This window comes from Ceratotherium simum, chromosome X, assembly GCF_057802395.1.
Source record: "Ceratotherium simum simum isolate JZ-2026a chromosome X, ASM5780239v1, whole genome shotgun sequence".
Lineage (NCBI taxonomy): Eukaryota > Metazoa > Chordata > Mammalia > Perissodactyla > Rhinocerotidae > Ceratotherium > Ceratotherium simum.
This window is the reverse complement of record NC_141940.1, coordinates 18,109,052-18,124,587: the sequence shown is the minus strand read 5'-3', so window position 1 is coordinate 18,124,587 and position 15,536 is coordinate 18,109,052.

The window sequence follows — 15,536 nt, the reverse complement described above, 5'->3', positions numbered from 1 at the left end:
GCCCAGATGGGTGACGATGAATTAAGATTGGGTTTTCTTTTCCTCTTTTACATAAACAACTGTCTTACCTTTCAAGGCTCCCTTCCTCATATTAGAAGTCAGGCTAATGACTCATCCTTCCTCTTCAGCTCGAAGAGACTAAGAGAAACAGTCTAGAAACATGAAAGGATGTGCTGATTGAGCCAGTGTTCACTTTCTACAATTCATGGTTCTGTGCTGTCAGGCCCAGTTGGAAGCACTTAGATAACACCATTGGGCCCCATTTTCCTCTTTGGACCTCAGAGTAAGGCTACCTGGCGCAGTAGAGCCCAGAAGAACTTTTCTTCACCTTTCGTTCCTAGTCTCCAGTCTGAAAGAATTCGAGAATTCCCAGCTGTAGCCAGCAGCTATTATCTTGCTGTAGCTGGGAGGAGAGTCTGGTTCCATGGCTCCAAAAGCAGCATAAATCAAGGTTTCTGGGAGAGGGTTAAGAAAGGGTGTTCAACAGCTGCCGCCATGGGAGGGGCTCATACACAGCCGTGCACATGGCCACACACACACACACATGGTTGGTCTTGGGCCCAGGTCCCCTTTCCCCCAGGTGATGCTGTCACCCCCACCCCCAGGTACACAGTATCTTCTCCCCTTCACCCTACCCTCAAAACCTGCTTTCAGAGAAGAAACTTGAAAACTCATCCGCTTACAGTGTATATGGTTGATAGGCTATAATGGGGCTGCCCACCCAGGGGTACGAGTATTTTAACAGGGATCAAAGCTTGAAACCAAAGGAACAGAGCTCTAAAAACTGTGGAATTCCAGGCATTCGCCAGTGGGAAGGGAGTGTTTAAACTGAGGGGCAATGAGGCCTTTTTTGGTGCACCTGAAATCACATCATGTAGACAGTTGCTTATATGTTAGACTGGTGCTGCTCGCAGTCAACACCTCCCTAGCCACACCTCTGCTCTCTATGGCACACAGCCACTTTGTCTCCCTTCTCTTGCAGTGTATGACTCCTTTGTGGGGCGGAGAGGAGGGGAGGCGCCAGGCACACTGATCCCAATTCTCCCAAATGTATAAGCTATGATCAGAGAATGAATTATGGTCCTTTGGGAAAGAGTGTTCATTCATTCATCCCAGCCAGCAGGCCAGTGCAATGTAAATGGTAACTTTGTAAGTTGAAAGACTTAAAGCCATTTTGAAAATTGCATAATAATCCCTGGCAGAATTTGGCTCCTTGTGTATGGAAAATTAATAGGCCCGGCTAAGATGCTTGCATTATGAGTTGTGGATGGATAGCGTCTCCTCAGACCAGGGACTATGCTTTGCCCTCACTAAATCCACAAAATATACCGAGGTTCTTGTAAGTTAAGAGTCCAAGACTTGGAAAAAAACTATTGAAATTTTTATTTGTGGCGTCATGTTGATTACTACAAATAAAAAATTATTCTATTCTGTCTTCATTTGTATGGGATATTGATCTAGATTCCTCAAGTATTTCTTCATACCCCTAGTCCATTGATTGTTTTTTTTTGATTGGGCAGATATACTGTACGTATATCTAACATTTTGTGTCTCTCACATAGGATATTTGGTTTTCTATAAAAATTTAAGGGGTTTGTAGTTTGGTGATTGAGAGTATGGTAGCTTTACATCTAAAGGCTGGTGATGCCTGAGGCATGGCTTTATCTGCCACATGGCAATTCACACATCCTTTGTTTTGCTTTGAATTATTGTGGCCCCCAAAACACAGTGGTTCAGGTAATGTAATATCTTTATTTTGATGCATGGTGTGTAGACTCTATAAGTATTTTTACTAAGTTTTTTCTGGGTCCTTATGCTCTGGAGTCTGGATCCCCAATAGGTCAACAGTTGGTCTCTAACAGTTGACCTCTCACAAGTTTGCTCCCATCAAGGCCCTTTCCCATCCCCAGAGCTCCTGAATTCCCCAGAGCTCCAGCCATGTCTGGGAGGAAATCAATAGCCACCACCACAGACAGCAACTCATACTTTCAACGATGTCTCCCATCCCACGTCCCAAACCTCATCCACAGTCCTAAGTCTTGGGGAATTTCAAAAGTTGCATCCAACAAGAAAAGGCCATCCCCACCCCTACCCCTAACTCTGTAGTCGTCATAAAGGCTATCCATTAGGAGCTGTGTTCTTGAGAGGCATATGGTTGGGACCTGCAGCCAAAAGAAGGGGAGAGCAGTACCAAACCATTCCACACCCTACCAACCAAGCCCAGAGTCTGCTGTACTTGCTGTACCAACACCTGGGGTGACCACTACACTTGCCACATCGTGTAGCAAGTGTATGTTTACCCTTTTGTCTCTATCATGACTTGTGAGCTTTAGATGAGCAGGGGTTCGTATCATACTTCTCTATAATTCCTCTAGTACAGTGCTACTCAAAGTGCAGTTCATGTACCTGGGCTGGTCCGTGCACTGTTTGCTATTGGTCTGTGACAAATTTAAGTACAAAAATGGAGAGTAAGCATTTAGAAACTTTTATAGCATTTTGATATTGCTGCCACATGTAAGCACATGACGAGTTGGCCCCACTGTTGAATCTAATAATTGTTTTAAAATGGCCTTATAGGGGCTGGCCCCGTGGCGTAGGGGTTAAGTGCGCACACTCCACTTCCACAACCGGTGGCCGGAGGGTTCGCAGGTTCAGATCCTGGGTGCACACCGACGCACTGCTTGTCAAGCCATGCTGTGGCGGCGTCCCATATAAAGTAGAGGAAGATGGGCACGGATGTTAGCCCAGGGCCAGTCTTCCTGGGCAAAAAGAGGAGGATTGGCATTGGATGTTAGCTCAGGGCTAGTCCTCCTCACAAAAAAAAAAAATGAAATAAATAAAATGGCCTTATATTTTGTATTTTTCACTTTTTCTAGTCATTCATTTTTATTGTATTTTCCCAAAGTATTTGTACATGTCAGTTAGAAAATAAAAATAATGTAAAATAAATTGATCCTTCACTACTACAGACAGTTTGAGAAGCATTGCCCTAGAATGCGCACAGTGCCTTGGCCCATGGTAGTTGCTTAGTGAATATTTTTCACATAAAGCCCTGCAATGCTTTTCTTTACAAAAATAAATTCCCACCTTCTCTTCTTATAGAGAGTTCCTATTAAAATCACAACCCATAACAACTTTCTGAAAATAGGTAGCTCATTGGAAGATAAATTTATAACTAAAAGATTCCTCCTACAAAAATTATCCTCTAGGAACACTTTTCTTCTTTGGCTCACTTTTATTCAAGCAGTACTCAGAAGAGAGTAAATATAGTTTGCATGAGATTTTGCATCTCAGTAGATCTTGGTATAAATTACAGAACAGAGGTTGAACTCCACAACCTTTGTATTTTATTTTATCAATTATTTTCCCCCTAATTTACATCATGTTTTCTGTTGTAAGTGAAAGAGATGCTAGCCTGTGTACCAAAACATATCTTCTTAGATGATAAGATCCAGAGGGAAGTGCTGCTTCCTTGGAATGCCTTCATCTCATTCATCCTTACAACATGTCAGAAGCATGGCAAGTCTCCCCTGCTATAAATAAATTGCATGTCATTACTCAGAAGATTTAAGCTCTGTCGGATGTCTCCAGCCCTTCTCTAACTCCTGTTAAACTTATGGTTAATACCATATGGTTTGTTAGCAGCTTTTTGTCTGGTATTGTTCTGAAGTTGTTTCATATGGGAGTATCCTGTCTTCCCAAATAGATTGGAATAATTGAAAGAGCAGGGGACTAGCAGTCAAAAGAGCTGGGTTTTAGTTCTTGTTCTGCCACTCTGAGCATTGTGACCCCTGATCAGTAACTTAACATCTCTGAACCATAGCCTTCTTAACCGTAAATTGAGGATGGTGGACTACATGCTCTCTAAGGTTCCTTCTACCTCTGACAGTCTGTGTTTCTATAACTGTGAACTCCTTGAAGGAAGGAATCTTATAATTCTGTGCCCAGCATCTAAAATAGCGCCTAGAAAGCAATGGGCCCCCAATACGTATTTGTTGAATGAGTGACTGAATGCATCCCTCACAACACAGACCCCAGCAATGGCTCCGGAGAAGATTCTCAAGAAATATTTGTTAGTTCATCGGTGCTCTTCTTAACCAAAGTACTGTGTACAACATTTAAAAGCTAATTACCCTCCTAACATGCAGCACAGTCATGCTTGTTGTAAGCAATATTGCAAGAGTGCAGATATAAACAGATCTCCTTCTATTGTGTTTTCTTTATCTCCAGAAATCTAAACCAGATATTTTTAGAATTAAGTCATTAAAAGTTTTAAATAACAGGCTTTGATGTTGACTCTTTAAGATTCTAAAGTACTAAAGGTAAGAGACCGTTTATCTAAATCTCACTGTATGGGATCTAACCGATTATTATATTGTTTGGAAATGATGGTAGTAAACTTTTAGGAAAGTTTATTATTAATTTTTCCCTGTAAAAAAACCTGTGTCAATCCTTTCCGTGGAAATCTTTCTGAAATGTATTGCATATTTCCCTGCCTTAATAAACAAAGTATACAAATTCTAATCCAATCTATTCTTGGTGCTCTGATTTATCATATTCAATTTTTATACTATGTTGTGAATATACAGAAATGGTGATACATTGAGCTGAATCTGCACTGGACCTACTACACATCATGAAACTCACTTTCTTAAAAACAACAACAACAACAAGAATCCCCTATAGTGATTTATCCGCTCCTCTTTAACGTATTATATAGAATGTATAGATCCATGCCCTCCTGCATTACTCTGCTTTTTACAAATTGTAATTCTGGAATCAAAGGCTAAAGTAGCCCTTCCTGGGATTTTCCTTTGGTTTCAGTGCTTGTTAACTTCAACCTCCCAGTCGATTTCAACCCACCCTCCAGTTTACTTGCTTATCTTATGTTGCAACACCGTGATCACAAGTGTCCACACAGTGTGGTGGAATGGACATAGGTTACGGAGTCAGATAGTCCTAAGTCCAAATTCCAGCTTTATTACTTACTAGCTGGGTGACCTTGGGCAAGCCATCTCACCTAGCTGAGCCTTCACTTACAAAATGAGGATTAAAAACTTAACCTTGGTTGACGAATGAATGGATAGATAGATCCATGTGACAACACAAGTATAGTACAATGCTACTTGTAGAATACAGGTAGCCAGAATACTAGTATCTACTGTAATATTCTTTCAGCTTCTCTGTATGCTAGGAAAAATATAACCTTGCAAAGTCTGTGAGAAGACTAGAGATAAAATAGGTAAAGTGTCTGATGCATTGTAGGTATCCTACATTGTAGGTATCCTATGAACTTTAGAGCTATTTCTTTTAAAGGCCATCAAAGCCATGTTTTTGTTTGCTTGTTTGTTTGTTCTTAATAAACATTATTTATTACCAACATTTATTGAACAGCCACTATGTTCTAAGTACTGGTGATATAGTGATGAGGGCAAAATTCTTGCCCTCATGACCCTTACCCAGGTTTGATCACCAGACTGATCAGGCATAACTGAGATCTTGCATGTTTAGTTGTGAGTTCATTGCCAGGTTTGCCACAATGCCAGATTTTGGGAGTGCCAGATTATCAAGGTTTTACAGGATCATAAGTTTGAAAGGGGCATATGCTCTCAGAAGGTCTCCTTTAACTTGACAATCTTGGCCCCAGCTCAGTCCTCCTTCAGCCTCCCTTAAAACAGGTCCATGTGGAGGTATGAGAGCTAAGCAGTGTTCAGTGATGGCCAGGGTCCAGCAAGAGACCTGCCACAGGCCCAGGAATTCTCAGACACCGATTTGCCTTTCCATTTCCCAGGGCTTAACCTCTGTCGTTTGGCCTCCCCAATTACAATTACATTTCCAGACCTTTTTTTTTTGGCCTTACCCTCAATTCCCAGCCTTAGTAATGGCTCATATTTCCTGGATGTAACTACAGGAGCTCAAATTCACTTCTGAAAAAAAGTTTTCAAGCTTGAGCTTGCAGCCAGATCTACCCAAGTTTTAAACTTTACAGTCATACTCACATGTACTCATACCATTTCTAATTTACTGCTGTACAGAAATATCATGCTGTATTCACTTTTCTTTTTTTCTGCTCGATACAAGGCAATGAACTGACTCTTCTTCAGAGGAAAAAGGCCAATGATTTCTTGACAACTGGAAACAATGCCAGTCTCTCAGCTAACAGTCTGTATGTGGAGGGAAAACATTTATCCTGCATATGAAGGGGAAAGTTCATCTTCCTCGGCGTAACTGTTCTGATGGCAAAAAGGTCACTTAATCACATGCAAGTGGCTAGACAAGATGATAATATAAAGCAGGATTCTGTGTGCTTCTAAACCATCTGGGGTTTATCAGATGCCCCTATACCACTCAAGGATGGGAAACCCTGACACAGAGAAAAATCAAAGCATGAAGGATGGATTTGCCTATTTTCCTTTTGTATATTTTCACAGATATGATTTAATTCTTGACACTAAGATGAGAAGATCAGCAGAGTATCTTTCTCTACAAGCAGTTGTGTTCACACCTGAAGCAGCCATGATTTTGAAATCCAGGGAGATCTCTCTTTCTCACTTTAGTTTTGCTGCAAACAGAACTTGTAATATTACTGATGTACTTTTAACACATTCACAGTATCACTGATATTAAAAAAATTTTAAGCCTGCCAAGTTTCCTTATCCCTATACTAATATTATCAAGGATTCTCAAAGCTGAGGCACTATATCCATTCATACCATTATTTTCTTAGAATTTGATCTTTTGGGGTATTTAAGTCCAACAAACAGGGATTAAAGTAATGATAACACACAGTGCAATTTCAGGACCTGACAACAAACATCTTGATCTGAGAAGGAAGGGCCAAGTTTCCAGGACTACCTAATAATTCCAGTTAAATTTTCTCCTTTCAGAATCTCTTACATTTAAGACTTCATGCATCTCACAAAGGGCTTCCCCATTCCGTTTCCAGATTGTTCTTCCCAACTGCCCTATGAGATAGACCAGGCATGCAAGTATTATTACTCCCATAATATTGATGAGAAAACCTCTGAGATTCAGAGAGGTAAAGTGATGATCCCAAGATCACAAAGCAGGGCAGCAATGAAGACAGGACCATAACCCAAGTCATATACCTCCAATTCTAAAAAAATTTTTAAAAAATTAAAAATCCCAACAAGCCATGTGGCAGTGGTTTAAAACCTAAATGTCATGGGCAAAAACTTTTGAATGTTATCCAGATGTCTTTAGAAGACTCACGGGAATCAATACTCACCTTAAAGAGCCAGGCATGAAAAATGACATGTTATGAAAAACATGCCAATTTAGGATTTACTGGATGAGAGAGAAAAGTTGGGGACAATACAGACAGGGCCAGGTTTCAGAATATTTCTTGTGCTCTTCACTTCATTGCAAACAATGACCTTTGCACCGGAGAGAAAAGGTAGAATGGTGGCAGTAGAAAAGTGAGTTTGTATCGTAGAATTCACTCTGAATTTGCGAAAAAAGTGGAAGACATTTTGGAAATCACCCCTGCAGTTCGATTTTAAATGTTTGGAGAACATTTTTTCCCTTGTAAGTGAAAAACCTAAGGTGGTTCAGGGAAAGTCTGTCTCTGTTCTACTTTCATGCTGTTATCAGTAAGGCAGAGGAAGAAGTCAAAAAGATACATCCAAACGAAGTAGCCCTAGAAAGCACCTGAATTGCACTTCCTCGGGCCAGCAGAATTTGACAGCTAATTATGGAGACTATAGATGATCCAAAAAGCAGAATTTCTCAAAATGTAGTAGTAATGCCTGGGTAGGGAGAACTGGTTACGGTCGTTACAGAAAATTCCCAGCTTCCCTCAGGAAAAGCAGTTCCACGGGTCAGAGTCAGGCCTCATGCTTGGAATCAGGGGTACAGGTCTGACCGAAGCCCTCTTCTTTCTGCTTTGCCTTTACTAACTGAGAGGAGCACTGAGTCCCTCAAAAGAGAGCTCCCCACAGGAAGGAAAAGTTCGCCTAAGAGGGAGCTAAACCGACGAAGCTGAGTTGCCAGAATCCCTTCACAGGCCACCCAAGCAGAGAAGAAATTCATGGAGAGAAAGAAAGAAAGAAAAGACCCACAGCCGTGAGCAGAGCCAGCTGGGAGGGATGTTATTACTTTATTTCTGTTTTCTTAACTATGTGTGTGTGTGCATGTGTGTGCGTGCGTGTGCATGTGCGTGTGTGTGTGTTGAGGGGGAGGGAGGATTGATTGCAGAAAATGTCTGGATCCACAGCACTCAAGATGGAAACTTTTGTTGATATAATTTCTCCTAACTTTCCTACACCTTCCTTCCCTTCTACTCCATTTCCCCAGTGGCTATCAAGAGCTGTATATATCTGACCACAAAACATCCAGTCAGTTCAAGTCAAAAATGCAGCCAGCCATCTGGATTGACTCAAACTCTGTCTACACACACCAATTGGCTTGGGGGTAAAAAAATGTAATTCAGTGGAACAACTGGTTATTTTTAAAACATCGAGTTGAATTCAGACAACCATCCAATTAGTTGATTTCAAAATGCCTGTTTGGCGACATGAAAAGGGTTATTTTCAAAGGGCCTTGTGTGTGCATAAACAACCTGAACGCTATTAAATTGACGAGCTATTTTAGAATCAAGTAGATAAGGCCAAAGCGGCTGGACTCTGTTTATAAAGGGAAAACCTGTTAGGGTAGCAGTCCATCAAGCACTCCAGAGGGTGACGCCTTCTGTTGCAAGGATGAAGTCTTGCACTTGGCAGCGGCAGAACCATACCCCTCTTTGTGGAGGCAAGCACCTCATTCCTTTTTTAGAGAAACCTCTTGTGTGCCTTCTTCCTAGATGCGCCATGCTAGCCAGAAGGCCAAAGATTCAAATAGACTCTCAAAGGCACACGCGCTTGTGTTAGCTATTGCCACATAACACGTTTCCTAACACACACCGATGTTAACTTGATTCTCTCTTGCCGTTTATGGGTTTCGGTCTCACTCCATACAGCAAGGAAGCCTCCTCTGAGCCACTTGACCCAGTTCGTAATGAGTTGGGCCAGTTTAAACTGCACAGCTATATCTCCCTGAGCTGTTCTCCCCCTGAAACGTGGAAGTTCTTTTCCTGTGTTACATTGCTAAGAAATGATTTAAGAAAAAAAGGGGGGAGGAAGGTCTCCTTCCGAAGAGAATTTTATTTGCACTCCCCATGCTTTGTCATAAAGGGCATTCAACCGTGTTAATCATATAAGAAGTTTTAGAGAAGCTCTCTTTTTCACATTAGGCTTAAAACATCACCCCTGAGGTGGTGTTGATGGCTCCCTTAGAAAAGATTTCTTTGACATCTAAGACACAAAGGACTTCAGCAAACGCTCCGAGTTAAATGAGTGGTGCCTAAGTGCTGACTCTCCATCCCCAGTGACAAGCATTTACTAAGTGCAACTTTTGTTACTGAAAATGTCTTACTTGGGTGTGTCTTAATCCCGAATGTTGTGGAGGTTTTGTTTTATTGTTTGTGTGTGGTTTTTTTAAAACATTTATTTTATCAGAAAGGATTCTCACAATGAAAGCATTCATGGCCACCGCTATGGCTGAGTCTTTAGGTTTAAGACTGGTTAAGCTGCCCCAGGTAGAAGTGTTTGCACAGCTACAGAAGTATAGAATCACAACCCCGGAGCTGGAAGGGGCCCCATCAAGCCAGTCCTTGCCTTCAGGCATCCAAGCCAGAGGAATAGCCACCTTTTTCTTTAAGATCTCCAAGGACCAAAACTCCACATGTAGCTCTTTTATTATAAAAAATGTGAAGTGTAAAACATATTTACAAGGGAATAATATTATAATCCATGTTTAAATTATTTCCTTTTTTAAACATTTGCTTTCTCAAGTTTTAAAAAATTAATAAATGGTAAAGTGTCCTTTTTCCTTTGAAAAAAAATCCTTTCAATAGAAGCATTTCTTCTCTTTTGAGGACCCACATGGGATATTTCTCTCAGGAAATTCTACCAGAAATCATTATCTTTCTCCAAAAAAGCAGGTTTGCTTTTATCTTATGGATGCTTTGAATCAAGGCATGTTTCCTTTTTTTCCTTTGGCTATTGGGAAGCTCAGAGCCAAATTTGTAATGAGTGAACAGGACTCAATCCCAGCTTCACCCATTTTCCTTCCCTTATTTTCTCTTCATCCAAATGTCTTCACTTAGATGTGTCTTTTGTTGTTGCTGTAGTTTCTGGGCTTTTTGGTTGGTTTGTTTTGATGTTTGTAAGCAGTATAGTGAAACAATTAAGAGTAGCAGAGGCTCTGGAGACCGATATACCTACGCTTGGATCCCAGCTCTACCCTTTCCTGGATTAACCTCTCTGAGTCTCAGTTTCCTCGTCTGTAAAATGGAGATAACAATAGTAGTTCCTACCTCATGGGGCTGTTGTGAGCATTCAATGAGAAAATTCACATATAGTGCCAAGCACTTTAGTTATTAATATTATAACCTTCCTACCTTAAATCATTTTGGGAGCAAGCAGGGCAAAAAATTATTTATTCCCCAAATCAAATTTTCAATCTTTTATCCCCCTTTCTCCTTCTTTCTTTTGTATGATTTGTCTTTCAAGTGAAATCATTTGGTGCTGTTTTCACACTTTGATGCAACTCCTACTACTACGTTACAGGATAGTGCTTCTCGAACTTGCTTGATCTTAAGAATCAGTGGAAGCACTTATTAGAAGTACAGATTCCTAATCTTGGACACTTAAAACTATTTTATAAATGAGCAGTCCAAGATTAGATGTTTCTGAGACCGAAGTACTCGGTATTGGATTTGAACATCAGCTTTTTGTGCAATACATGCCATATTGCCTAGACTTTTCTCCAAGAATCTAATCACAAATCTCTACACTTGCTTTCTATGTAGTGAGTGTCCCTCTCACGTTTTTGTTTTGTTTTGTTTTTTTTGTGAGGAAGATCAGCCCTGAGCTAACATCCATGCCAATCCTCCTCTTTTTGCTGAGGAAGACCGGCCCTGAGCTAACATCTATTGCCAATCCTCCTCCTTTTTTTTCCTTTTTCTCCCCAAAGCCCCAGTAGATAGTTGTATGTCATAGTTGCACATCCTTCTAGTTGCTGTATGTGGGACGCAGCCTCAGCATGGCCGGACAAGCGGTGCGTCCCTGTGCGCCTGGGATCTGAACCCAGGCCGCCAGTAGCAGAGCACGTGCACTTAACCGCTAAGCCACGGGGCCGACACCTCGCTAACTTTTAATTTTTGTTTTCTTGTTTTTCCTTCAGTGACTTTATTTACCAGCCTGCCGCTTGTGTAAGCCTATCATTTTCCAACTCCTGATGCCCCTTCTTTGTAATAGCAGGTCCTTCCCCATCCCTCACCTGGCACAATCCTTTGGGTGAGGTCTATCAGAGCTAAAGTTGTCAACCTGTTTGCATATTTTTGTGACTGAAGGAATATCGATATTAACAGACAAACAGCTAGTAACCATTCTAACCCCTTCTTCACAGAGAAAAACATCTGCAGCCTTTTTTTTATTTTATTGGCCTTCTTGAAGTCTCTGCAACACAGTAAAGAGGGAGTCCCACCCACCATTAGGCACTTCGTCCTGCTGCAGAAGCCATACATAGTTGAGAGACCAAAAAGTACAACAGAAAAAATATTTTATCCGCCTTCCTCTGTTTTCCATGGATAAATGCCAAAACCCTCATACTTAAACTTTTCCCCCTTTCCTCCCAGTTTTCCTTTGAATGAATGAATAAATTGTCCACCCCTCCAAATTTTCTCAATAATCTACTTCTGTAGCTCATTCCGATGCTTAATCACCTTGACAATAGAAAGAAAGAGAGAGAGAGAAAGAGAGAGAGAGAGAAAGAAAGAGAGAGAGAGAGAGAAAGAGAAAGAAAGAAAGAAAGAAAGAAAGAAAGAAAGAGAAAGAAAGAAAGAAAGAAAGAAAGAAAGAAAGAAAGAAAGAAAGAAAGAAAGAGAAAGAAAGAAAGAAAGAAAGAAAGAAAGGAGGAAAGAAAGGAGGGAGGGAGGGAGGAAGGAAGGAAAGAAGGAAGGAAAGAAAGAAAGAAGGAAAGAAAGAAGGAAAGAAAGAAAGAGTCTTGCCTACTAGAATCCTAAAATTTCTCCTACTTTATCTTAAGAATGTTTTGGCTGTTTCCCCTTGTTACATGTGTGTTGCTAGGATAGTACAATTCTCTGCCAAAAGATCTTGCCACTGAGTCATCACCATCCTCATCTTTTTAAAAACAAAAGCAAGTCTCAGCAGCACTTCATTCACGTTAGTAAACATTACCTAGGAAAAGAAAGAACAGACTTGAAGAACATGACATCATCATGAAAAATAAATGTTTACTGAGTACCCACTCAGTGCATGGCACTGTATTAGCCCTAGAGATATAAAGAAGACACACATGCACACACATATGTTCCCATGTGTTAAATCCAGAAAAGTGGCGCCTACTAGAAGGATTACTGGAATTCCAAGGAGGGAGCAATTCTGCCCGAAGGGCCCCGGTGGTCACAAAAGGTAAAACTGCAAGCCCTGAAGAAAGGGTAGCAGAGAGCCTGAGGGAATTAATGTGAACAAAGACCAGGAAACAGGAATGAAAATAGTTTGGGGGGAAACAATTAGGAGACCATTTGATGGCAGCAGACAGTTTGTGTAGACTGGAAGACGAGTGGGAAATAATAATGGAGCGGTAGACCTTAGTCTGCTTATAGAGGGCCTTGAATGCTAGGCTAATTAGTGCACCCTTATCCTATAAGCAATAAGGAGCCACTCTCACAGATAAAAGAAAGCAGGAGACCAATGGGGCTTCTGGGTATCTTCAAGGAAAGGAAGCAGGGACATTGATTACAAGAACTTTGTGAAATGTCTTGAGTTTGTATAACTGTTCTCCATATTTGTGACTTTGTTATTCCGTGGTGGTACCAATGCTGTTTGGGAGGACAGCAAGAAGAGGACAGCTGGAAAGATTACATGCTACCCCAAAGGCCAGTCTGGAGGTGGAAAGAACCCTAAGAAATGGAATAAGTGTTGGTGGTTTAAAAGTAGAAAGACAAGGAAAATCTCTGGGGATCACAGAAGGGAGAGGAAACACAGCATATTTGGAGCCAGCGTGGGACTACAAAATGCCTTTGAGGGCTTAACTACAAGGAACCCTAGATATTTCCCTGCCAGCCTCAGACAAGCCGAACTTTACCAATAGTACCTACTATGCTAGTTTAGAGGAGGGGACTTAAATGGGCATGGTTAAATAAATGCACCATTTTGTGAACCCCAGAGAGCCCTGAGAATATTCTGTAAATACCACCTTGTTGAACTAAGTGGGATTAACAGAGTACCAGGTAACATCTAGGTTAGTTTCTTGAGCCCCCTAATTTGAAGGTGCTGCTTGGGCAATAATGGCTCCCCATATCCTCACTCAGACTTGAGGTAAAAGTGAAAATGAAAAAAATTTTTTTTCAGGCAAGAGTTGATTGTGCCTGCTAAGATAAGCAGTTGATTTGGATAATCAGGCCCTACTCTCTGCTCTCCTCCTAATTCAAATATGGCTTCAGTATTGGTGAATGGGCAGTTTTCTGTGCAGGACCACTTGGAAAAAACTTCTGCCTCCACTGATCTTCACTTCTAGCTGAGCTGCTCTCTCCCAGTCCTAAATTCACCCCTGTCCCCTATTGCAAGTAAACGGTTCACCAATGTTTAGCTAATAGGGCACAAAGTGATTGGGAAAGACCCTGTTGCCTTCTTTCACCCACTCTGCCTATTAGCCAAGCAGACAGGGCACACTGCTTTCTTCACTGATTTTCATGATCATTTTCATGATCACTTTGTATCTGTTACATACTAGATACTCAAGAAGTATTTGCTGAACAAATGAATGAATGAATGAATTGCCAGGCACTATCCTAGGTTCTGGGCATTGAGCCATAAAGAAGAAAATAGACAAAAATCCCCACTGTTATGCAGATTATATTATACTGAGAGAAAAGAAGGAATCATAAGATCCCAAGTTATATCAGACACAGCACTGAGCATATTGTAAGTACTCAATAGGTTAATGGTGAAATGAGAGAATCTAATATAATAATGCATCTAGTTTATGTTTCTCCTCCTCCTCAGTCTCGTGAAAAAATACTTCTCAAAAACTTAAAAATAGAATTACCATATTATCCAGCAATTCCACTTCTAGGTATACACCCAAGAGAATTGAAAGCAGAAACTTGAACAGATATTTGTATGCCAATGTTCATAGCAGCATTTTCCACAATAGCCAAACATTGAAAACAACCCAAGTCTTCATCGGCGGGTGAATGGATAAACAAAATGTGGTATATGCATACAAATGGAATATTATTCAGCCTTTAAAAGGAAGGAAATTCTGACACATGCTACAACATGGATGCACCTTGAGGACGTTATGCTAAGTAAAATAAGCCAGTCACAAAAGGACAAAGACTGTATGATTCCACTTAACTGAGGTGTCTAGAGTAGTGAAATTCATAGAGACAGAAAGTAGAATGCTTGGTTGCCCAGGGCTGGTGGAGGGAGGGATGGAGATTTGCTGTATAATGGATATAGAATTTCAGTTTTACAAGATGAAAAAGTTCTGGAGATCTGTTGCACAACAATGTGAATATACTTAACACTACTGGCTTACACACTTAAAATTATTATTATGGTAAATTTTATGTTATATATATTTTACCACAATTATAAATTTTTTAAAACCCTTAGTAAGCACTCTTTTTGTGAGAGTTGTACAAAGATTAACAAACACAAGCCCTTTGCTGGAGTTTACATTGTAATACAGACCCTTCATGATGTGGTCAGGCATGTCAAGGCCATACAGGCAAGAGAATACAAACATTCAGACAAGATATGGAGAGTCAGCTGGATATTTACATTACCTAACAGAGCAAAGGTGAGTGCATTTTGGAATGGAAGGAGGGCGGTTGTCCACACAGTGAATTTGACTGGATACTGCCCTCGATACATTTCTGAAAACTACATCACGCCATTCCTCGTCATGCATTCCAAAATTATAGTTCTTTCTTTTGAATCTAGAAGGATTAGGATCTTCCACAATTCCTTGTGAGTAGGCAAATAACCTAGGAAGGGACAAGACTGGTTTTGAGCTAACAGTTTGCTTCCTGTTTTTTATTATGGGGCTCCAGGATGAGAGAGGAAGCAGTGGGAGAGGAAAGGAGATGAGTGGGCGACCGAGATCAACTTACACTTTCACAGCCAAGTGGAGGAGGCTGGAGAGGCAAAAGATATAGATGTGGCTAGTCCACACTCAGACAGGCTTAGAGGGGCTGTCCTTCCCTCAAGTAATGAAGAGTAAAGGAAAACCGTTTCCAAATATTAGCACTGACTGGCCTCCAAAGGTAGTACTCTCCATTCCTGTTGCCAGAAGTACTCCAGCAGAGGTGAAGGGTGGGGATGGGGGTATTTCTTCCAACTCTACATTCTACACATTTGTTGACAGAGACAGCTGGGTGAACCTATTTTACCTTACCCCACCAGTACAGTCACACCTCAATCCCTCAAGTGCCACCAACTGTG